Source organism: Colias eurytheme, chromosome 30 (assembly GCF_061535395.1).
Source record: "Colias eurytheme isolate Ceu_HAF_F1 chromosome 30, ilColEury1 Martin Lab GWU primary, whole genome shotgun sequence".
NCBI classification, from domain to species: Eukaryota; Metazoa; Arthropoda; class Insecta; order Lepidoptera; family Pieridae; genus Colias; species Colias eurytheme.
Genome location: NC_143009.1, coordinates 2,184,925 through 2,210,950, shown reverse-complemented (window position 1 = coordinate 2,210,950; position 26,026 = coordinate 2,184,925). Strand labels below are relative to the sequence as shown.

The 26,026-nt window shown below is 33.8% G+C and overlaps 1 protein-coding gene across 2 annotated transcripts in view; it reads left to right on the top strand.

The window, feature by feature from the left end:
• The window catches only part of Syt7 (Synaptotagmin 7), a 259,700-nt gene that overhangs the window by 92,008 nt on the left and 141,666 nt on the right, over positions 1–26,026 (top strand). The gene's annotated exons all lie outside the window — the stretch shown is intronic.

Genomic DNA, 26,026 nt, shown 5'->3' with positions numbered 1-26,026 from the left:
AACATACAAGCTTGTTCAAACCATCTCAAGATAACCATTTCCAGATGAAGTCTATTGCCCTGGGAAACCTTAACACAGATTGAGTTGCAAGTTTAATCTTATCTCACGCAACTTCTAACAATCATTGGGGTATACGCGACATTGTTATATACTTATCTATACTAATATTATAAAGCTGAAGAGTTTGTTTGTCTGAACGCGCTCAACTCTGGAACTACTGGTCCGATTTGAAAAATTTTTTCGGTGTTAGATAGGCCATTTGTCGAGGAGGGCTATAGGCTATATAGGTATCTTCACGCTTAGACCAACATGAGCGGAGCAATGCGGGTAAAACCGTGGGGTACAGCTAGTTGGGTATAAAATACACTAGTGAACCTCCTGCTTCGCATGGCTCCAGTTATGCATGTTACGTAAAAATGAACCTTTCTCTTGAGCTTTTGGCGTCTGCCCGCCTCCTTGGTACAGTGGTTGACGCGTGAGCTTAGAACCGAGGGGTCCTGGGTTCAATTCCCGGTGGAGACGAAGAAAAAAAATGTCTCGGTCTGGCAGGACACAGAAGGCTGATCACTTACTTTGCCCAAATAAAATCGATCAGTGAAACAGACATCTGTTGATGCATTATGCATATGTATGCATTATGCATACATATGCATAATGCATCTGCCCCTTACCCCACTTGGGGACATGGGACTTCACTTTTCTTGAGCGTTGGTTGACTCATTCTATCTATTAAAAATCAGGTTATCGGTCTATTGGTCATGTAGTTTTAAAGATCTTTTTGTTATTGTTATATTTTTGAAAGAACACACAACGCGAGGCGACTTTGTTTATAATATGTAATGAGCACTAACACAATTAACAAAAGCCCTATATCAATATCAAAAGCTTCTCCACGCAAAATGTAAATCTCATCGTTCTCAGTGATTCGATCATGTTTGTAACAACTCAGAGTACTATGATGTCTTATAGCAGTATTATTTCCAGTGTAGGAAAGTGATGGCGCTAGACGACCTATAGCGCTGTCACCTTTCCACACTGGGAAAAATACTGCTTGAAGACATAGTACGAGGGCAGAATACTAATCATGTTTGATGTGTCCCTAAATATATTCTCAACAGTTACAAGGACTTAGTAGTCTTGAAAGTTGTATTTAATTTTTGTCTAGACTCGTATTTTAGATAATAATATGTTATACATAGATTTTAACACGCTTCTATTAGCTTCACCTGTATGTTTGTATGTAACCGACTTCTTTCGACTCGATTTGTACACTTACTCAATTTACACACTCAATTACATACGTAGGTATCTACTTACAATTCACGTATTACTCAATTTACACGTATTACTTCAATTTACACGTATTACTTCAATTTACACGTATTACTTCAATTTACATGTATTACTTCAATTTACACGTATTACTTCAATTTACACGTATTACTTAAATTTACACGTACTAAATTCTTGTACACTTACTAAGGATCGATGACAATACAATAATTTCATGAGTATAAGCATGTTTTATTAGTTTCTTAATTGATGTAGAGATCAATTTTCTCGAACAAATCAGTGCAGCTTTTCTGTACCTACTAAAAGAGGGACCGACTCCTTGGTACAGTGGTTGACGCGTGAGCTTAGAACCGAGGGGTCCTGGGTTCGATTCCCGGTGGAGACGAAGAAAAAAAAATGTCTCGGTCTGGTAGGATACAGAAGGCTGATCACCTACTTTTCCCTAAAGAAAATAGATCAGTGAAACAGATGTATGCATAATGCATCTGCCCCTTACCGTGGGGACTACTTACGGGGACACGGGACTTCAAAAAAAAATTAATCAAAATATAAATCAAAAACAGAAATCCTTTAAATGGCATTTACCTCGTGTTTTCACCACAAAGCTTTTTGCGTTTATGATAAATACGATTATCTTAATCGTAATCTGTGTAATCTATACATCTATACCATAGAAATCTAAATAACAAGACACATAGAAGTGCTATAATGTCATAATTCGTATGAAAACCGCTGTCGCCAAAATCAACACATTCAAACCGAAAGCTAAACAGTACACACAAGTAAACTATGCCTTTTATTGGACAGCTTGATTTTAGTGAAAACTAACTTATCTATTAAATTAAGCTTTTGAATATGTATCCTAACGCACGAATTTACGGTTTATTTTAGAATAACATCCCTAAGTATATGAGACTTTTTGCTCCAATACGAACAAACGTGATAATAAGAATGGTCAACTGTGTCATTCATTGTTATTTCGATTACTATGGTGACGCTCGTAATACTTGTAAATATTCTATAATTTTAAGGAAAAACGGCATTATTTCTAAAAAAAAATATTTTCCGATGAAATATTATTCCTTTATAAGTATAATTACAGCTTGTGGAAGAATTTCCGCAATGGGAATTGCTGAAACACACCATGTATACACTCATACGTCTCCAGAGCAACTGAACAGTGACGAATGCACTGGTGTTGTGCAAATCACCTGAGCGGCGACAAGGTCACGCACGCTTACGACTTCTAGTGTCTTGTTATTTAGATTTCTATGATCTATACCTATTTACATGCAATATTATGCTACCTTTGCACGCACGTTACCATAGCAACGGATATCTTGTTATTTAGTAAGTACATGTAAGTAACTACTGTATTATTTTTTGTGCAATGATGTACAATGGGGCTGGGATTGCCTTATAAATAAATTAATGTGATGGTAATATTGGAAAGAACGAAGAAACATAAGTGCAAAAGTTTGTAAGGATGGATGGATGTTTGTTACTCTTTCACGCAAATACTACTGAACCGATTACAATGAAATTTGGTATGTAGGTAGCTGAAGACCCAGAATAAGACATTGGCTACTTTTTATCCCGGAAATCCTACAGGCACGGGAACTATGCTAGTTATTCTTTGAAAACGCGGGCGAAGCGCCGGGCGGAAATCTAGTACATATACACATAATATATAATATTAATTATAATATATATTTGTCTATATAAGTGTTGTTAACATTGTAAAAATAATTGAATTAAACAAAGCATGATCAAATATAATAAACGGGTATATGTATAAAACCTCTCGATTCTCATTGAAATATGTTGAATTACTCTTGAATGTCATTCGTTTGGGATGAGAGGATGGAATTCGGCTGTATTGTTCAATTTTAATTTGTGGTGACAAATACTTTTAAATAGGCACGTTCGTGCATTTTTAGTGTTCAATATATTATTATTATTATAGTAGCTGTGCCTGTGAGCTCCAATCAAGAGTTTCTATGGCTAATTTGTTATTCTGATACCTATATCACTGTAAAGTTTCATCCTAAACGTCGATAAGTGTATTTGTTGAAGATTTACATACAATTTTTCACAATCATAAAATTACTATGTTAGGATGAGATACATATGAAAATTAGCATAAACTTTTTTGTTGATCAACGAAAACTTCTGCACGAATCATACGAAGTCCTGTAAAAAGTGAATTTTAATTAATATATAAATACTGAATAATATATTTTAATTTATTTATTAAATCAAAACGACTTGAAGAAAAAAATGTGTGCGTGTACACATATAGTATACACGTAAGAAGTGAAATTTCTTTATGACCTTATTTTTCAAAAAATAATTTACTATATGTAACTTTACAGAAATACGTCGAATCACGCGTGGTAGGGATAAGAAAAAGATGGCGCGTAACGGAAAAATGTCACGCGTAAGGAAAAAATGTTACACTTAATTTTTTTTCCAACCCCGATAAAGAAGTTTCCCTTAATAATTAATAATTTAATGCGCTGATTTATTTACTATTCATGTACAAAGTCTCACAACTCAATTTTAGACTTTATTTTTGGACAAAATGACGTCATGTTACGCACTAACACTGACGCACAAATAACAAGAGACACAAATAAATATTTGAAGCTCTACAAACATTAAAACTAATTGTAGGTAAGTGGTGTATTAAAATTTAAACTTCCTCTAAACTGAGTTAACCGACGCTTAACATAGTTTCACGTAAACTAATGCCGGAAGCCTGCGGGCGACACTGGATAGCCAATCAGGAGTAGGTAATTTCATACTGTAAACGGAGTTTAGTTTAATCGTAAGTTTAAGATTAATTTGAGGTTGAAAATTGAACATCGCGAGTGTTGAAGTAACTTAAATATAAAAGGCATTCTATAAATTCACGCAATTTCATTCATACAGGTGACATATTTGTCTTATAGGATAATACTAGCTGTGCTTCACGGTTTTACCCACATTGCTCCGCTTCTATTGGTCTCAGCTTGATGATATTATTATAGCCTATAGTCTTCATCAATAAATGGGCTATCTAATACTTAAATGTTTTTTTTGAAATCGGACCAGTAGTTCCTGGGATTAGCGCGTTCAAGCATACAAAAACTTTTCAGCTTTATAACACAAATAAAATAATAGCTCTGATTTCGACTCTATTATACCTACTAATGCAAACTTTCTTTCGTGCTTTCTTTCTTTCTAATATTAAATTATTCGTTACATACGTCTACAAATAAAATAACTCTCAAGTCACAATCAAATAAAACACCTTTTAAAAATGCTAGCTTTTCCTTTAAAATGCGAACAATAGCAGTAAAATTTCTAGTCGACTTGTGCAACTTGATGAAAAGTGTAATTAGAGATCTTTCATCGGTCTAACGAGAGATACTATAGATAGAGAATATGTGGAACTTAATTCATACCGTTTAGTTTCTATACTGGAGCTAGTATACTACACACTAATACATTTATTCATAAAGTTTAGTTAAAGTTTCTATACTGCTGTTTTATTATACTACTAGCGGTCCGCCCCGGCTTCGCCCGTGGTACCTACATGTTTTATAGCCTATGTTGCTCAGTGAAGATGCAGCTTTCTAATAGTGAAAGAATTTTTGAAATCAGTCCAGTTGTTTATCCTTGAAAACCGCGACATATATATATAATTACAAACCTTTCCTCTTTATAATATTAGTATAGATACAGCACACTAATACATTATACATTTCGTTGACTAAAGGCCTATTTTTCAATGCTTGGATAAAACTTATTCGTCGAATAATGTATAAAACTACCATTTTAAAAACGTATTCTAATTGCCCGTATTTGACAGTTTACGTGACATTTTAATATTATCGTGTAATACTTTATTGGACGGATAAGTTTTATCCAAGCATTGAAAAATCGGCCCTTAAAGTTTATATACTAGTGTTTTACTATACTATACTACACATACGTCAAACACATTAATTCATTTAGTTGAAGTTTTCATACTGGTGTTTTACTATACTATACTACTCACTAATACAATTTCCATTTAGTTTACTTGAAGTTTACTGTTGTTTTATTTATTTATTAATAACCAATAACTTGAATAAATAAAGGCTTATAATTATTATATTAAGTACTGTTTTATTATAATTTATCTAATATTGATGTATGTCTGTGTTTTAATTACTCCAAAACAGGTGATTAGATTTACTCAAAATCTCCTACAGGGAGATATTAGAATTCATCGACATAGCATAATATTATTATTATAAGCTAGTTCTAGATTATTCCGAGCACACAAAGCCGCGGGCAAAACCTAGCAATTTATATTAATCTTAGCATAATTCAGTATCGTCATAACATTTCAATTTTCTCGTTTTCAATGAAAATAATAATTCTCTTTGATATAACTTTTTTATGTTTCTATGAATTTGCTTTGCCTCTGATCTTCAGTCCCTCGACGATTTTATGTCAAGATGTACAGCGAACACGTGTATTTGCATCTGTTTTATTGTAGCGCGTGAAGTGATCAACCTATTTTGGTGAAACTTTTTAATATTATGATGTGTCAGACTCCCAGTATCGTTTTCTAAATTCGAATTTCTGATCGATTCTTGGGATCGGATCTTTCAAATTCTTAATCTATACTTTTAGTCTTAGATTACAAAATAAAAGACAGATGGAGCGTTGCCGAACTAAACCGAATAATTTATCGTCATTTCCATAAAGCTATGTGTGCTGTCATTTCGCCGTTGCACTGTACGTACACGGTGCTTCTGTGTGGGTGTTATGTTACCAGATATTGAAAATTTTCCCAAAATTTTCCCCGACTACGGAAGAAAGAGGGTTATGTTTTTCGAGTGTAGGTATGTATGTATAATATTTCTTTGACACGCCCTGCAGTATAAACTGATGGATCGATTTTGAGTTGTGACTTATGAGGTGTCATTGCAATCATCTGAATTATGAAGGTAGCTGTGGTGGTAGTGACGTAGGCTACATAAATTATTAGCAGTCATGTTTTAATTTTAATTTTAATATAAATTCGGGTTTTTGATATTATTTTATAATATTGTAAAAATTATTTTATCACCTATCTACTACATGGACAAAATAATTTTATTCAATTTTTATTAAATAAATTACATTAAATTTATTAAATAAATTACATTAAAAAAAGTTTTTATTTTTCAAAACATATGAATGCAAATAGCGGTAGTTTTTAGTCGAGAATGCGGGACATTTTATTTTCATCATATCCATCATGTGTTCACATGAATTAAATCGCAAGCGAAAACGACGCTTTTTATAAAAGTAACAAAAAAATGTATAATGCTTTTTAAAATAATCTAATAATGACCATGAACTTTTATTGCACTATACAAATAATCACATTCACGATCGAAAAATCCAACAGCACTACCCCGAATATCTTTTAACCATTTTACCCCTAAAAATGGCAAATTCATTTTCAAAATACTGGCAGCATACGTTGAAGTTTTGAATTCCTTCGTATTTGTAAAATTATTATTTGTATACAAAATTAAATAAGCCAAATAATCTACAGAAAATCTGTAAAACGATGTTTTATCTTTTTGTTTGTTTTCGGGAACAAGTTTTACAGCGTTTTAATATCACAAGACAGCATTTTTTTACTAAAATATCAAACCCCTTTTGACGTATTGCATGACACTAGAATCGCTATAGCACTAGCGGAGGAACGTATTCGTTTTTGATTTCGTATTTTCTTTGACAAGGGCGATGAATGATTGACATGCTCCATCTGTATTTTATTTTGTAATCTAAGCTTTTAGTATATTGAGAAAATATGGGAAGTTAAAAAAAACATATTTAATAAGTTACATTCTTTATTGAACCGGCACATTCAAAAATAATATACACAATTCTCGTATACTATACACAAATAAACAAATAAAACAATTTTGTTGGTTTGTGGTTTATTTTATTCACCCTTTATTCACCAATATTCCAACTCAATTCAAATCCCACGAAACAAACATCAAAAATTACATAACATTCACACAAAAGAGTATTTATGCAGCTCAACACAAAATGAGAAAAAATTTGGCTGAAAAACGGCGAGCTATGACCTACTTCAGAAAAAAAAACCAATGACAGTGACGTTAAACAGTTATAATGGCGGTTCCCGCCATTATTCACCTCGCATGACGTAACGCTCATTGGGGGATGATTCTGTTTCTCTCGTTGCGGTATTCGTATTTGTCACTGTATTTTCACCTTTGAAAATAATTTAACAACGTTTATAAGCTTCAATAGAGTATGAGTTCTAATGTACCATTATATATATATATATAACTTTCCGCCCTCCGCTTTATCTAAAATATAACAAATTATATACTGAATCTTCTTGAATCATTACAAAAACTCTACAAATCTGATACATAATTTTAAATAAATAAGCATACAGATACACAGACGGCGAAAAGCGACTTTGTTTTATACTATGTAATGGTGATTAGTACTATGTTACACTAGTATATAATATATTTATTGTACTGAAATTCATAATATAAAAAATGGTACACGAAAAGGTAAATAAAACTCTGTTTAATCAAACACGTAAAAAGAGTTACATAAAAAGTTTAACCACAGATAAACACTGTATTTTTTAAACACGGATGTTAAATGTGTCTACCACAATCCCATGAGATTTTGATGTCCCTATCCAGAACATACAACCGTTTCCCAAATAACAATATTTATTTATCACATACATTTTAATGTTTATATTTTAACCAGCTTTCCACCCCGCTTTGTCTAAAACCTAATAAATTATATACAAAAATCTTCCTCTGAATCACTATATCTACACTAATATTATAAAGAGGAAAACTTTGTTTCTTTGTTTGTTTGTTTGTTTGATTGTAATGAATAGGCTCATAAACTACTGGACCGATTTTAAAAATTCTTTCACCATTCGAAAGCTACATTATCCACGAGTAACATAGGCTAGGTTTTATCCCGGAAATCCCACGGGAACGGGAACTATGCGGGTTTTTCTTTGAAAACGCGGGCGAAGCCGCAGGCGGAAAGCTATTCTATTATAAAGAAACTTATTAGAATCTGTTGTGTAGTTTAAATTTTAAATTTTATAAGCATAAACAAGCTTAACGTACATACATTCGAATAGACACGCGAAGCAACTTTGCTTTATCCGAGTTATGTTGTGATGGTTCTAACTTCTAAGTAGCTTTCTGCCCGCGGCTTCTCCCGTTTTATCTAAAACTAGCTGCTCCGCGCGGTTTCACCCCCGTGGCTCCACTCCTATTGCCCGTAGCGCGATGAAATATAGCCTATAACCTTCCTCGATAAATGGGCTATCTAACACCGAAAGAATTTTTCAAATCGGACCAGTAGTTGCCGAGATTAGTGCGTTCAAACAAACAAACAAACTCTTCAGCTTTATAATATTAGTATAGATTTGGGTAAAATTTTGTCTGAAAATAGCTAACTAAACGCAAGGGTCAAAGATCAGTTTATTTTATTTTCTCCCTGTTCCGTTTTGAAACAGATTTCTATGCAATAAAATAAAATCTAAAAGAATTTATAAACTCTGTTCAATAAAAAAGGTGAATTTCTTATCTACACTAATATTATAAAGAGGAAAACTTTGTTTGTTTGTTTGTTTGTTTGATTGTAATGAATAGGCTCATAAACTACTGGACCGATTTTAAAAATTCTTTCACCATTCGAAAGCTACATTATCCACGAGTAACATAGGCTAGGTTTTATCCCGGAAATCCCACGGGAACGGGAACTATGCGGGTTTTTCTTTGAAAACGCGGGCGAAGCCGCAGGCGGAAAGCTAATTAAAAATATTCTTAAGCTTCTGTATTACAACAAAAGAGAAAAGTTACTTGAGTCTTATAAAAATGATGCCGTTCTAAATTTATTCAATTTCATATTAATGTGTTGTAAAACATTTTATACTTAAAGTAGGTACCTTTTTGCTGGATGAATATATTTTATTATATTTAGAAACTACTATTATATAGTTGAAGAGTTTGTGTTTTTGCTTGTTCGCGCTAATCTAAGAAACCGCGGATCAGATTTGAATAATTATTACACTGTTACATAGTCTTTTATCGGGGAAGGATATCGGCTATAGGTATATCATCACGCTAAGACCAACAAGAGTGGAGCTGTGAGTGGAGCAATGCGAGTCAAACCGCGGGGCACAGCTAGCATAAAATATATTATATGGAAAATTAATTTTAATTAATATTTCAGTATGACAATCAACCACTTAATATAAAAGCTTTTGCGAAATATTGGCGTTTTATTAATTACATTAACAACGAAGTTAATCCAATTGTTTTTTCGAAGTACCTACATAATATTAGAATATTTTATTGTGGGCTCTTGTTTTTATCTAAATTGTCAATTTCTGTTAAATTTCATCCATATTCGTATATCATGGCATACATGTCTTTGGCGTCACTCACACATATAGATACACTACTAGCTTTCCGCCCGCGGCTTCGCCCGCGTTTTCAAAGAAAGACCCGCATAGTTCCCGAACCCGTGGGATTTACGGGATAAAACCTATCCTATGTGTTAATCCAAGTTACACTGTATATGTGTGCTAAATTTAATTGTAATCGGTTCAGTAGTATTTTCGTGAAAGAGTATCAAACACACACATACACATCCATCCTCACAAACTTTCGCTTTTGAAATATTAGTAGGAATATGAAGAATAGTCTATTCAGGATGTAATCGTTAAGTGTGCACAGGCGATTATTCCGTAACTATTGCGCAGAAATCAAAAAAACTTTAAACTGATGTCGAGATTACCTAATAAGTAAACTTACAATAAAAAAGAGCGTGTGTGCCGAGCACACGTGTCAGAAGTGAAACTTCTTTTCAAGATTCATATCAAAATCGTCGCTTTACTCCATGGCGTGACGGTATTGCCATGACACGTCCTTGGAATTTTACTCTCAACGCGCCTAAAACTTTCACTTCAAAAAGGGTTAAGGGAAAAGTTATCAATTTAGTTCACGACAATGCGTTAACAGCAAGATCATAAAATATTACAACAAATTTTATAATTTTAATACGTAATTAATAATTATGTACTGACGACGCGGTTGGCGCAGTGGTAAAGTAACAGCCTACTGAGCCGACGGTCCCGGGTTCGATTCCCGGTCAGGGCAAATATTTGTGTGATGAACTCAATTGTTTGTTCTTGGGTCTGGGTGTTATTATCTATATATGTATTTATTAAATATTATGTTTATCGTCGCCTAGTACCCACAACACAAGCCTTAATTAAGCTTACTGTGGGACTAGGTCGATTTGTGTAATAATGTCTTATAAGTAATGTCTTATAATAATATTTATTATTATTATTTATTATTTATGTCTAAGTAATGTACTAAAATTTCACCAAATCCATTTATCACGCGTGTCGTTTAGAAATGAATTCCTTCATCTTAGTTCGTGAGCAAGAGTGATTGGAATTATTCGTTCGGAAACTTTTATGCAAGTCACTAACGTTCAATAGTATTAATGGATTCGAATTTTCAAACATTTTCTTCAAGAATGGCATTCATATTTTAGTTCTAGATATGTAAAATATAATATTCTATAAAATGAAAATTATATCTATTTTACAAGAAGTGAGTTATTAATTTAATAATACACTAAGTAGTCATACGTCAAGTATACGCCACTCAAAAAATAAAAATCCATACTAATATTATAACTCTGTCTGTCTGTCTGTCTGTTACTCAATCACGCCTAAACTACTGAACCAATTTGCATGAAATTTGGTATGGAGATATTTTGATACCCGAGAAAGGACATAGGCTACCTTTTATTGCGAAATATGTACCACGGGCGAAGCCGGGGCGGACCTCTAGTATAAAATAAATAAATTTTGATTATTACAAACGATAAAACAATGAAATGTTTTATTTCTATAGTATCACTACATAGTATAAAACAAAGTCAATTTCTCTGTCCCAATGTCTCTATGTTTGCTTTAATCTTTTAAATTATGCAACGGATTTTGATGCGTTTTTTTAATAGAAAGTGATGAGGATGGTTTTAGTGTATAATTTACTAGCGGTCCGCCCCGGCTTCGCCCGTGGTACATATTTACGTTTTCTCTTCATAAGAACCATCCTCGTACTTCAAGGAATATAATAAAAAAAGAATTATCGAAATCGGTTCAGCCGTTCTCAAGTTATGCGCTTACCAACACATTTTGGGATTCATTTTTATATTATAGAATTAGGTTTTAGACAAAGCGGGCAAAGCCACGGGCGGAAAGCTAGTTATTGAAATAAAATATACATATTATTAGATACTTATTAATTTTTCCCTTTGATATATTATGCGCTATGATTATCTATACCTGAACTTAAACTCAAAACTATTTTTTTTAATCTATACTAATATTATAAAGCTGAAGAGTTTGTTTTTTGTTTTATTGAACGCTCTTATCTCAGGAACTGTGGGTTCGATTTGAAAAAATATTTCACTGTTAGATAGCTCATTTATCGAAGAAGGCTATAGGCTATATATCATCACGCTATTACCAAAGGGAGCGGAGCAATGCGGGTAAAACCGCGGGGTATACTAGTCGTTTATTAAAATATGTTTAGTCTATTTCTGGCCTACTACATTTACTCTGATAATAAATGACGCTTACCTTGACCTGATAATGACGAAGCAAAATTGTAAAGGGTTTTATGTTTACGAGGATCGGTCAAATAAATGTTCTCTTTTTATGTACATTGGTCAAATCTGCATTAGCCATAAATGTAAATGTAAAGTAGGTACCTATGTGTAACGACTCACGTTACGAGAAGTGAATACTAAAAATGTATGAGAAATTATATTAAATACGATTAAGGGAACGATTTTAATTTTCTTTATTTCACAGAATTCTTCAACTATAGGTACGCTATGGCCTATGACTTACTCAATATTATGCTTCTAGAAAGCTTCCTCGTGATTAGTATTAAATAAACGTTTTAAAAAAACTTGCTTTTCCAAATACCTACAAACCGCTCTTTGAATAAGTTATAACGTTCTTAGAAAGTTTTAATTCTATAGATATAAATTCCGTTGACAAATAAGTTTTTGTACGATAGCAATCATTATTACGAATATTCCTAACAACGAAGCTGTATTTCACAGATAATTTAGTATTAATATGATGGTCCGGGAGCCAGCAGCAGATTTTATGACCAAGTTCCTCTCAAGCGGTAATTAGTAAAATGCATCAAAGTATAGTATTATGAAGCCTCGTGAACGTCAGCTGGAGCTCGGTTGGGGGGAAGAGCGGTTGTAGCCTCCCGTATCAGCTGACGGTTTTTCCACCAAGATACAGCCAGCTGACATATATATTTATCCACAGTTACATATAAGCTATCATCAGGTAAATTTTTGTTTGAGAGGAAATAACGGAAAATAAATTTTTCTTTAAATTTAACTTTCATGTTCGAGACACCAGCTGACGTATAATACACCATGTTGTAACCAGCTGACTATTTTTTTTCGTTGAGATATTGGGTTAGCTACAATTTGACAAATTTTTAGCTGAGAGGAAATGAATGAATGAATGTATTTTTTTTCCTATGTGCGTGGGAGGCTCACCCCCCAACCGAGCGCCAGCTGACGTTCACGAGGCTTTATAATACTATACTCTCATGCGTCTGACGAATTATCTCTTGAGAGGAAATAGTTAACCAAATTTGCACCTGGCTCCCTAACTAATTATTAATATAATTAATATCTATTAGTCTAATAGATATTAATTATTAATATAATTAATATCTATTAGTCTAATAGATATAATTAATATCTATTAGTCTAGACATCGCCATATGGTGGACGTTCCATGTACCCGGACTAAGCGGTTTGGTTCCACATTCTTTATCCGAACCGCGAGGGACTGGAACTAGGGCATGCACCCGGGTTTACCCGGTTCCGAAAAACCCGGGTAAACCCGGGTTTTTTGATGATCTTGAGAACCGGGTCTGAATAGTATGAAACCCGGTTCTCCCGGTTCCGACCAAAATATTAAAATATGAAGTATTATTTATATTTTGCTGCATTATTTTAACAAATTTATTCTATCTGGCAACGTCAGACTCACGTGCATCGCGAATTTTCATGTCACGCCTCAAGCGTGGCCCTGATTGGTTGTCTAACCTTATATGCTATATATAAAATTCTCGTGTCACAATGTTAGTCTGCATACTCCTCCGAAACGGGTGGACCGATTCTCATGAAATTTTCTGTGCATATCGGGTAAGTCTGAGAATCGGCCAACATCTATTTTTCATATGTACCACGGGCGAAGCCGGGGCGGACCGCTAGTATGCTATAAGTTTCCTACGGGTGTATTACCAAAAAAAAAAAATTAGGCTTCGAAAATGACAAAAATTTGGCTACTGAAATATTTTTATTACATTTGTCGTGAATTTGAAAAGCTGTTGATTTTACTGTTTCATATAATGATCCAGTCATGTTTTTGTTTTTGGTATCAAGCTGAAATTTATATCGAATACTCAAGTCTTCGGTCCCTTGATGCTGTGAAAAAGTCAAACTCACAAGCCTACGCATCAAAAGATACAGCCGTAAATGCTGAAAATTTTTGCAAATTTCGACATTCGCATTGGACTCAAAACCTACAGGGTACTTCTCATGAACACAGAGCCTTTAAATTTCGTAAAAATAACGTCTTATAACACAGATAAAGGAAAAATTGCTAGAAACATAAATTTTAAAGTTACAACATTATAAAAAATAGGTTTGTTCGGAGCCCTCGGAGCGCGAGTCCGACTCGCACTTGGCCGGTTTTTTGCTTTACAGTTTGCAGTTAATGAATTAGGTTTAAGTTTATAATGTGATACTAGCTTCCGCCCGCGACTCCGTCCGCGCGGATATCCGTCTTCGCGTGGATGGTTTATTTCTCCGTATTGAGTAACTCTGACAATGACATTTTATAAAAAAAAAAGAATCCACTGCGGGTAACGCAACGTGTGTTCGCAGTTCTATAGAACAACGTGTATGGATAAAACTGAAAAATTTAGATTTATTTTTTTTCCACGTATTTTTCCAGGATAAAAAGTATCCTATTTTATGCCCAGGATAATAAAGTATAATTATACCAAGTTTTATCGAAATCGAACCGTTATTTTTCCCGTGATGTCAGCATATACAGACAGACAGACCAAAATTTTTTTAATCACATATTTGGGTTTGGTATCGATCCAGTAACACCACCTGCTATTTATTTTTTCATTATTTTTAATGTACAGAATTGACCCTTCTACAGATTTATTATATGTAAAAATTATGATAACAAGGTACTTTTATAAGACTGATAAATAAAGAGAAGTATTGAAATTTTGTTTCTTTATTAATTTAATAAAACAAGACACAAGCCGCGTAAAATAAAAGGCCTATCAGGTTCTTTTATAGTTACTTTTGTTTAATTTCGTATTTTTTTCCGAGGTATTATAAAAGAACCGGGTAACCCGGTTCTACCCGGTTCTGAGCTCGATTTGGAACCGGGTTTCAGAAACTTGGAACCGGACTCGGTTCTGCATGCCCTAACTGGAACATGCTTCCTGAGTCTGTGTTCCCCGACGAGTACAATATGGGGGTCTTCAAGCGTAGAGTGAACAGTTACCTTCTAGGGAAGCGCGTTCCATCTTAGACCACATCTCAGCTTAACATCAGGCGAGATTGAGGTCAAGCGCTTCCCTATTAGCAATAAAAAAAAAAAAGACACCATTTGTTAACCATGTTCACTATGTTATTTTTAACACGGATAAGAACCAAGCCTTACCTCTACATCTAAAATTAGACAAATAAAAAGGCACATTTTCAAGAAAACAGTTGATCCAGTTAACCCTGATATTGGTACAAATATACACCTATATTTACCACAAAATATCTGATGCAGTACATAAAATAAATATATATCTTAATATATATAAATCTCGTGTCACAATGTTTGTCCTCAATGGACTCCTAAACCACTTAACCGATTATAATAAAATTCGCACACCATGTGCAGTTCGATCCAACTTGAGAGATAGGATAGGTTTTATCCCGGAAACGGGAACCGGGAACGGGAACTATGCGGATTTTACTTTGAAAACGCGGGCGAAGCCGCGGGCGGGAAGCTAGTTTACAGTAAATATTTGTACAATACATATCTGTATTTTGCCAGCGTTCGATGGTACGTGACTCTTACTTGAACATTGAGCAGAGAAGCTTTTCGTCATGGAGAACTGTTATTGACTATGATTTATAGTTTAAAATACTAGTTGTGCTTTTGATATTTTATGTTGCAATTCGCAAAGGTTTGGATTTTAAAAGGCAGAACAAACATCGTGGAAATTTTCATTTCTGATATTGTTATAATGTATTATAGAAGCAGTAACTTAGGACTTGTTTTTGATATGACCTTTGTCGTTCAAGTAAGTAATGTTAAAAATGTAAAAAAAATTTTTGACGTGACAACGTCTTATAATTCGATTGAACCGGCTGCACGCTCGAAAAAATATGACTCATGCGGCGTTACCTCGCTCTGAGGTGTTCCATGTAGGCTTGAAGGCAAGCGAGAGCGCGGAACGAGCGACAAAGAAGCACAATCGGCCTTAAGACGTTGTCACGTTCAACAATCGTCAGTAAACCGACTTTACAGACAACTAATTTTTTTAATAAAAACAGGTATCAGACAAGACCTTTTTTATCAACAACTAAAGATACTTTAATATTAATGTTTTCCTTTTCGTCATTTTTTCGTAGATATCGTATCCTACGAATATTATAAACGTAAAAGTTTGTGAGGATGGATGGAAAGATGTTTTACCCTTTCACGCAAAAACATCTTAAAGAAATGTGTGCAATTTAGTACAGAAATAGATTTAAGTCTACTCTAGCTTTGCCTTGCGATTTTACCCGCATTGCTCTGCTCCTATTACTCTTTGCATGATGTTATATAGCCTATGGTCTTCCTCGATAAATGGACTGTCTAACAGTGAAATAATATTGTTTCTAATCGGACCATTGGTTCCTAAGATAAGCGCGTTGAAACAAACAAACGAACAAACTCTTCAGCTTTATAATATTAGTAAAAATTAGCACTTTTAAATACAATAAAGATACCTACTCGGTTGCTACGTGAGCGAAGCCGCGGTTTCCAAGTAGTATAGTTCAATACAGGAATTGTGTTTTAGACTTTGATTTATAGAACTTTAAACTCCAGTTATTCAGCGTTTGATTTATTTTATTTCAAGTGACAGCCGTTGTTTTGGTATGAATTTTTCAGTGTTTATGTTGAAATGAATTAATTATTATTTATTTCGCTTTCTGTGTATTAACTTTATTTAAAAACCATACTAGGGTTGTTTATTAAACATTATGTTGTTATGAAATATAAGTTGTTTGTCTGTTCATGTGTGATAAAAATTTTTAATAAATATTTTTAAGTAGGTACTGTGTTTTTTACATGTATGTGGAAATAAGATATGTATTGCTTATGTAAAATTAGTTTCTAAAATACTTTTATACTTAATGATATTTCTCAAACATAAGTATCGATGTACCGAATGAACAGATCTATCTTGACTGCATAAATAACTTATCAGTAATAAATAATTCAACACATTAGTATCAAATGCATTGTCATTAACAGATATTCCCCTGAATCACGAAAACAGCCGAACATATACGAATTTGTACGAAATAAAATCAATATTGTATCTGTTTGTCAAACAATTCGGTGACAATATCCTGTGATATACATAGATAATGCAAAATTGAATATATAATATTATACTAGTGGTCCGCCCCGGCTTCGCCCGTGGTACATATTTCCCAATAAAAGGTAGCCTATGTCATTTCTCGGGTATCAAAATATCTCCATACCAAATTTCATGAAAATTGGTTCAGTAGTTTAGGCGTGATTGAGTAACAGACAGACAGACAGAGTTACTTTCGCATTTATAATATTAGTATGGATTTGTATGTGCAATTTTAATTAAGGTTTCTTCACTACATACTTAGTATAAAACAAAGTCGCTTTCTATGTCCCTATGTATGTCACCATGTATGCGTAAATGTTTAAAACTACGCAACGGATATTGATGCGGTTATTTTAATGAATAGATTAGTTCTCGAGGAAGGTTTAAGTATATAATTAATGAGATTTTACACCAAGCGGGCGAAGCCGCGGACGGAAAGCTAGTGCTCTATATAAAGTTAGCTTACTATTAAGTTATTACATTTTCCTACTGAATAATTTGACTAGTATATTATTATATTATCTGTGGCAATTTGTACTAATAATGCTTGTACGATACAAGTACTTCATTTTAATAATATTTTACAAATCTATGATTAGTAGGTAGAGATTGTCTAATCTAAAAATGAACGCCCCTCCACTAAACTTAATTGTTTCAATGTGTGAGGACAAATAATTATTGAACCACTTTATATGTGTGCGCGCGTCGATTCTACTGCAAACTTTGACACTCGCGCACTGATTTGTCAACTAATCGGGCGATCAGTTCAGGTGCCTAGCATTGTATGGCGGGGAGAGCGCGCTATGTACGGAATGACACGTCCGTTCTGTCGTGCATCGCGTCATTTATGCACTAGTTGGCCAACTGGTCCTGTCGTTCGGGCATGCACGGGACTGGAGCACTGAACGACCAATGAGGCAGACCAATTTGTGTGTATTGCGTCTATTCACGTACTTTGAATGTGAGCGTAAACACAGTGGAGGGGCGTTCATTTTTAGATTAGACAATCTCTACCTACCTTAATTAAGAATTCAGTTGATTTTTTCCATATTCATAATTATTATTGCCATTTAAGCAATAATAATAGCTCGAAGGGTGGATGCGAATCATAAGTGGCGAGTGGGCACGTGATGCTGGACCCTCAGGGAGCGCGTGATCGTAGTTTAAAGTCCAGGGACGCCTCTCCACCCTTAGCTGCTCGCAATATGTTGCCCCCTTGTCGCACTATTGCAGCGACTTATTTCGGGGGCCCATACAGTGAGAGGGCGAGTCACCACCTGCCAACATATTTTTACTTTCTTTTAGTAGAAAGGCAGGTGCCATAGTTTCCCATAGTCCCCAGTACCAGTCCATTTAGCATCCCAATCCATAGCCCAATTATTAAATTTCCATACCCTGCAATAGTCCTACATCGGCCGCGGACTGCCTAGGGCTGTATCTCTATAATGTAGTCATGGGCAGGCTGCGGCTGGTGTCCCACAACACATTAAAAGTCTCGAAAGGGCCTCTGCGTGTTGGATCCGTGGCCCCACGTAAGCCTTCCAAAGATCCGGGTACTGTCCTTCTGGTGGTACCCGAGTATTATGGAGAAGAGAAACATAATTATGAATAAGTACATAGTATAAGTAGATAGGTAGAACCTTTCCATTAATATCTATTACCTTTTATAAACTAAACTAGAGGTCCGCCCCGGCTTCGCCCGTGGTACATATTTCGCAATAAAAGGTAGCCTATGTCCTTTCTCGGGTATCAAAATATCTCCATACCAAACTTCATGCAAATTGGTTCAGTAGTTTAGGCGTGATTGAGTAACAGACAGACAGACAGAGTTACTTTCGCATTTATAATATTAGTATGTATGGATTACCTGTTAAAATTATCTCTTCTCCAAACAGTAACAGGAAAAACCATTTTATAGAATTTTCCTATAACAATTTCCAACTGTTAAAAATTCTCTTTATATCAGTAAATGAATTAATTTACCCTTATTAAATTCCCTTAAAACGAAATAAGGAAGTGAAACGAAACGTTGTAATTATCTTCAAAGTGAAACTTGCTAAATGGGCTTGTATTAATTTTAGTTCACAAAAATTCTCTGTCCTTTTTTATTTTAGGAATATATTTTTACCATTTCTAAATGACTAGTGCGAAATAATTATTAAATTGAAACTTCTTTAGTCGCGTTAAGAGTAAAATTTCAAGGTCGCGTCATGGCAATACCGTCACGTCATGGAGTAAGGCAACGATTTTGATATCTTTGTATCTTGCCAAAGAAGTTTCACTTCTGCCACATAATATGCTCTTTTTTATTTATGATAGGTTAATATTTTTCCAACTGTGAAAAATCCTGTTTTCTTCTTTCATAATATTATTATTTTTTTTATATAGCAAATAGGCACAAATCCATAGACTACAAAAACCACACACTCGTGGATTCCAAAGATAAAAGAATTAAAAATGAAATCGGCAAAAGCTCAAATCAAAAGTTAACAAATGGTTTCCAACGCTTGTATTCCAATAACTCTAACTGTGCTATTTTTAAAACAATAATCCATGTGTGTCTATGAAAATGTCGGTTCCTTTTTGAACGATACCACAGTATTACAATATTATTTCCTAAATATTGTTATACTGTGGCGATACAATGTTGCTTGAATACAACTCTCGCAAATTGCATTTACTATTTATAATATTTGTAATAATATTATAAAAAACATCCATACTAATATTATAAATGCGAAAGTAACTCTGTCTGTCTGTCTGTTACTCAATCACGCCTTAACTACTGAACCAATTTGCATGAAATTCGGTAAGTATAGAGATATTTTGATACCCGAGAAAGGACATAGGATAGGTTTTATTTAAAACGCGGGCGAAGCCGCGGGCGGAAAGCTAGTTATTATATAAACTAGAAAAAAGTATAAAACTTTTAAAATTAAAATACTTAGCTGTCCAACTGATTAGAATATTAGAAAATTTTCAAAATACAGAAGAAAATGATCGCAAGACGGGATTCTTCCGCGTCTTTTGCTATTAAGCATAGCGAAGCCTTAAATATATTGGAATATATTATTATATTTAATTTAAGTTATATATGGTTAATCATTCCAATACCATATTTATTTTATTAAATACTAGATTTCCGCCCGCGGCTTCGCCCGCGTTTTCAAAGGAAAACCCGCATAGTTCCCGTTCCCGTGGGATTTCCGGGATAAAACCTATCCTATGTGTTAATCCAAGTTACCCTCTATATGTGTGCTAAATTTCATTGTAATCGGTTCAGTAGTTTTTACGTGAAAGAGTAACAAACATCCATACATCCATACATCCATACAAACTTTCGCCTTTATAATAGTATTAAGATAAGATAGCTTACATGTACATACTCGTACCACAATCAATGCATTATTTACAATTTTGAACTAGATAATACGATTTAAACCTCTTTAATTTCCTAATGCTATAAAACGTTTCTAGAAAAAAGCACTCAAATATTTTACTATTTAAATTTCCGTCTAAAATGCTAAAACCCGAAAAGAACGTAGTTTTTATAGCTCACTCGAGTGACTCAGTTGAATGCTATAGTTTATTGCCGTTTTTACGTTCACAGTTCTTTGAAACATTCCTTAAATGTTGGTTTTGTGGCTCAGTTTGGATCTATGTTTTATTTATGTGTGTTTTACATAAATATGTTTATGTAATTGTATTTTTTAATCCTTTAATCGCCAATCGCAATGTAGTCTGTTATAATGTATGCGTAGTTTTATCTTAATTTTTAAGCTATTGCATAGCTTCTATCGCGGGCCTTGAGCGCGGGGACCGAAACCAGAAATTGCGTAACGAAAAACCTCACGCTCCCCACTCCGACGGGCGTGGAGGTGTGGCTTGAAGGCATAGCATGCAATAGCTTTACCGAGTGCCACACGTCTTTTTTTTTTTTGGGTGTCTTATATCGCTACATCCATACTTACTAATACATATTATAAATGCGAAAGTAACTCTGTCTGTCTGTCAGAGAAACTTGGTATGGAGATATTTTGATACCCGAGAAAGGACATAGGCTACTTTTTATCCCGGGAAAATGACGCAATCCCGGAAATCCCACGGGAACGGGAACTATGCGGGTTGTTCTTTGACTGCGCGGGCGAAGCCGCGGGCGGAAACCTAGTATAAGTATAAAAAAAAGATTTCCGCAGCCTGTGTGTCTGAATGCTTAGTTCTTTAAAATTACGTTACGGATTTTTATGAAATTTTTTTAATAGATAGAGTCGTTCTTGATGAACGTTTCAGTATATAATTTGTTAGATTTTAGACCAAGCGGAAGGAATAAAATAGCACATAATATTACGGTATTAAATCTGTTATGCAGTAGAAAAAAGATATGTCTAGTAACGATTATTAGGGCTAGAATAAGTGGCTAAAGGCTTTGTTTTAAATTCCAACTTAAAAGCTCAGAATATTGATGCGAAAATGTGTTTAATTGTATTTCAATCACTTCATGAAGGAGCAATTTTGTTTTATGATTTTTGTTATCAGGAGATAAGTAGAGAGTGACATGTGCTAGGTATTTTTTTTGTTCTTTAATCATTCTATTAAATGTCGTCATTCAATGAACGTGCTAGTCATTCAATCAAATAGCAAAATCAACCAGATGACTGCGACATATCAATTAAGTTTCTAATAAATACTCTCAGCTAGCGGCCACAAGCTATTTCGAAGTTAAATACACGAATCTTTTCCAACTCACTGTGAAGGCTCTCAATTTTTCACCACGACTGGCAATTAGTCACTCTTAACTGTGAAGAGTCACTTTAAAATAATTAAGACCTTATTGTGTTGGATTTTGCAGCTATTTTACAATGGTGTGTTTAAGCGTTGTATAAACGGTTGGTAAATATTTAATTAAGAATTGAAGAATTATTAAACTATTTTTCTAATTGTGCGTGTGCTAATAATTTGAATATGTTACACTATAAACATCTCGCAAATTATTATTTATTTATAATATAATAATATTATAGTTATTTTAAACCAATTATTTTAATAAAGCTTGTTTACATTATTAATAGTTTTCTGTATTTCTCGTACCTACCTATTTGTTTTGTGAAAATATTGAATGTTGGTTTGAATGTAACGTATCACCAAAGTATTATAATAGTATCTGTGATATCATATAAGACAATAACGTATTTTTTTTGAAGTGAAACAAATAATTAGATAACAAACAAGAAAAAATTTAGTGTAACATTTTTTCGTTACGCGTGACATTTTTCCGTCACGCGCCGTCTTTTTCTTATCCCTACCACGCGTGATTCAACGTATTTCTGTAAAGTTACATATAGTAAATTATTTTTTGAATAATAAGGTCATAAAGAAGTTTCACTTCTTACGTGTGTACTAGTACACGCACACATTTTTTTTTAATATCACTAGGCAATCCACGCAAACAAACAAGCTACCACAGATTAGAGAAAAGTCCTGTCACTTCGCGCGCTTTTTTTTCTTTTATGACAATTATTAGACTAAACCTTCGCACGCTTTCTCGTATTTTCCAGAACAGTACACAGATAAAACAATAACCATAAACAATGTAGAACATTTATTTAACTTTATGCGTAAAACCCCGTTTTCATTTGAATTCAGTAATCGTGTTTCGAGTTCGTAGATTGGAAAGTTATAAACTTTCAATTTTGATAATGAATGTGTAAGAAGGTTCAGTTATTTGAAAAATTACTTTTTTTTTTCCATGGAATCGAATAATATGAAACTCTATAAGTAAACTGTATTATATAGGTACTCTGTACATACTGTACTCTGTACATATATACAAGCCATTTCCTACAAGTAATAAATAAAATTTTGACAGATTAAAAATTAAAAATAAATACCTATGCAGTTATTATTAGATTAACCGTTACCGTATATAACAGAATTCAGAATACCTACATTTTGTTGTTAATAACATAATATATTATAATAGTCAACAGTAGGTATATTTATAAAAAATAATAATGACTTCGTCGTCTTTGTTTTTAATTATTTCAGGAACGCTTGAATATTTGAATTTGAATTTGAATTGAATTGAATTTTAAACCCAATATTCACGAAAAATACCGTTATATTCCAGAAAAAGCTTCTAAATCAACACAATCAAAAGTTATGGTGAAATCGAACTGTATATTTTTGTCACTCACAAGGGAATTGAAACATATAGACCCGTTCAGACAGTCATGATATTTGGCAGGTTATTTTCTTGTGTTTAAAACGCATGTATTTATTATACAGGGTGTCCCACTGTATCACGTAAAAAATACTTAAACAACAAAATTACTTCAAAAATTTTTTGCTAAATTTTTCCTGAAAATCCATGTTTTCTTTTCTAGTTTCGCGCAGCCGGCATATACCGCTTCTCTAATGTGAGCATTTTGTCTATGAAAACATAATCTTAAACGATAGCTCACGTGCTGGTGGCAAAGTTGGGCGGGTTGCTTGTTATGGGTGTACACATAGTTTTAAAAATTCATCTATTTATCTTATAGGTACTCAGCGTATGCAAAACTATAACCTCCTTTGAGCTTAGTATACCAACAGTGGGACATCCTGTATAATGAACTATTGTATATCACGATATTAGACCGCTGAATAAATCGTATTATGTTTACCATGATGTCTTATAGCGGTATTATAACATTGAGGTATTATTTCTACGTAGTACATAGTAACTCAATGTATTATAATAGTGTGGAAAAAATGTTAGAGCTGTTATGAATAAGTCGTCTAGCGCCATCACTTTCAAATACTAAATCTTTTTTTTTTATTCTCCTTCGTAAATGTAAATTTAACATAAACAAAATAGCACCATAAATGCGGCGGAAGTGGGCGTTCCCGGAACGACACCTTATTTCCGGAACGCAGATTTATTATCTGTCATATAATATTGCGAAAGGTTGAACGTTTTGTAATTAATGCTGATATTGTCTTACCTTTATCACAGATAATATAACACAATATTGCGTTTATCTATACTAATAATATAAAGCTGAACAGTTTGTTTCTTTGTTTGTTTGAACGCACTAATCTCAGGAACTACTGGTCCGATTTGAAAATTTCTTTCGGTGTTGGATAGCTCATTTATCGAGGAAGGCCACAGAGGAAGGCTATAAGGCTATCATCACGCTAAAACCAACAGGAGCGGAGCAATTAAACCGTGGGACACAGTATCAAATAATTTCAAAACCTATAGATAGATAGTGGTTTTCGAGAAAGGCTTCAGTATAGAATTTGTTATTTATTATGTTTTAGAAAAAGGGGGAAGCCTCAGGCAGAAATCTAGTAATAATATCCCAAATAGGAATATCTAGAAAATCACATATTTAACTTATAACTTATTAATTCCAACATTTCATATTAAATTTATTCTCTACGTTACGTCACTGTATTTGACACGTTATAAATCACAGTGAAATCTTAATTAACAGATGATTAACGTGATTTCACATTTAACAGGTTTCACGGTTGAACAATTAATTTTATTGTGTACTGTATATTGTTAATTTCCTTTCTTTGGGAGATTTTGTATGAATATAAAATACCAGCTTTCCAATAGCGGCCTCGCCCGCTTTGTTTAAAACCTCATCCTACTAAATCTATCCTATCCTACTAAGTAATATTATAAATGCGAAAGTTTGTGAGGATGTATGCAAATGTATGTATGTTTGTTACTCTTTCACGCAAATAGGTACTACTGAACCGATCACAATGTAATTTAGCACACATAATATGTATAGAGGGTAACTTTAATTAACACATAGGATAGGTTTTATTCCAGAAATTTCAGGGTAACGGGAACTATGCAGGATTTCATTAATAAATACTATCAATTTCTTTGAAAACATATACTAGTTTAAAATATTTTCACAAAATCTGACCAACTTATAGATAGTTCCTCTTGTACTCTAGTGCAGCTCTTAAATTCACAAAGGACTTGAAGCGGTGACCATAAACGTTATCGCAGTTTCTGTTCCGACCTTTAATCATGGTGACCACACGTTCAGGTTTATGTGGGACTGTTTGAAAGAGTTTATTTAACAAGTTTCTTTCTATTGAATGCCTTGTAAGCTAAAATTCAAATATTATATTCTTTCAAAGAATAGCTGCATAGTTCCCGTTCCTGTGGGATTTCCGGGATAAAAAGTAGTATGTCTTATATTGGGTATTCAGCTACCTACATACCAAATTTCATTGTAATCTATTCAGTAGTATTTGCGTGAAAGAGTAACAAACATCCATCCATCCCCACAAACTTTCACATTTATAATATTAGTAGACTATTTATCTTCTATAACCACAAGTCTATAACCTAAAATAAGCAACATCCTAATATTATAATAAGCTAATAAAATGCGAAAGTTTGTTAGGATAGACGGATATTTATTATTCTTTGGCACTGATGCCCGTTTTCACCAACATCCCCTAAGTTTATGGGATCCCCTAAACATGCTTAGGGGACCGTTAAAAGATGGTTTCTGTTTCACCAGCCATTAGGGGTCAACTAAACGTTAAAAAGTCCCCTAACTTTAGGAGGCCGACATTTTGGCCCATAAACCGGCACATAAGTAAGTGATCCTTTATGAAACAAAGATGGATAGTGATTTATATGAGTTTTTAGAAAATTTAGACACGGTTTCGACTATATTCGACGTAAATAACCATCGTAGACCAAAAATATACCGAAAACGACCAAATTACTTCGAAAGTTTTGATGAAACTGATTTTTTTCGGAGATATAGGTTAAGTAAATCATCAGTGTTGTATTTATTGGAAAAGATTGAACACGCCTTAGAATTTCCTGATAATAGGTGAGTACAATCTACTAATTACAAGCTTTTATAAATAGG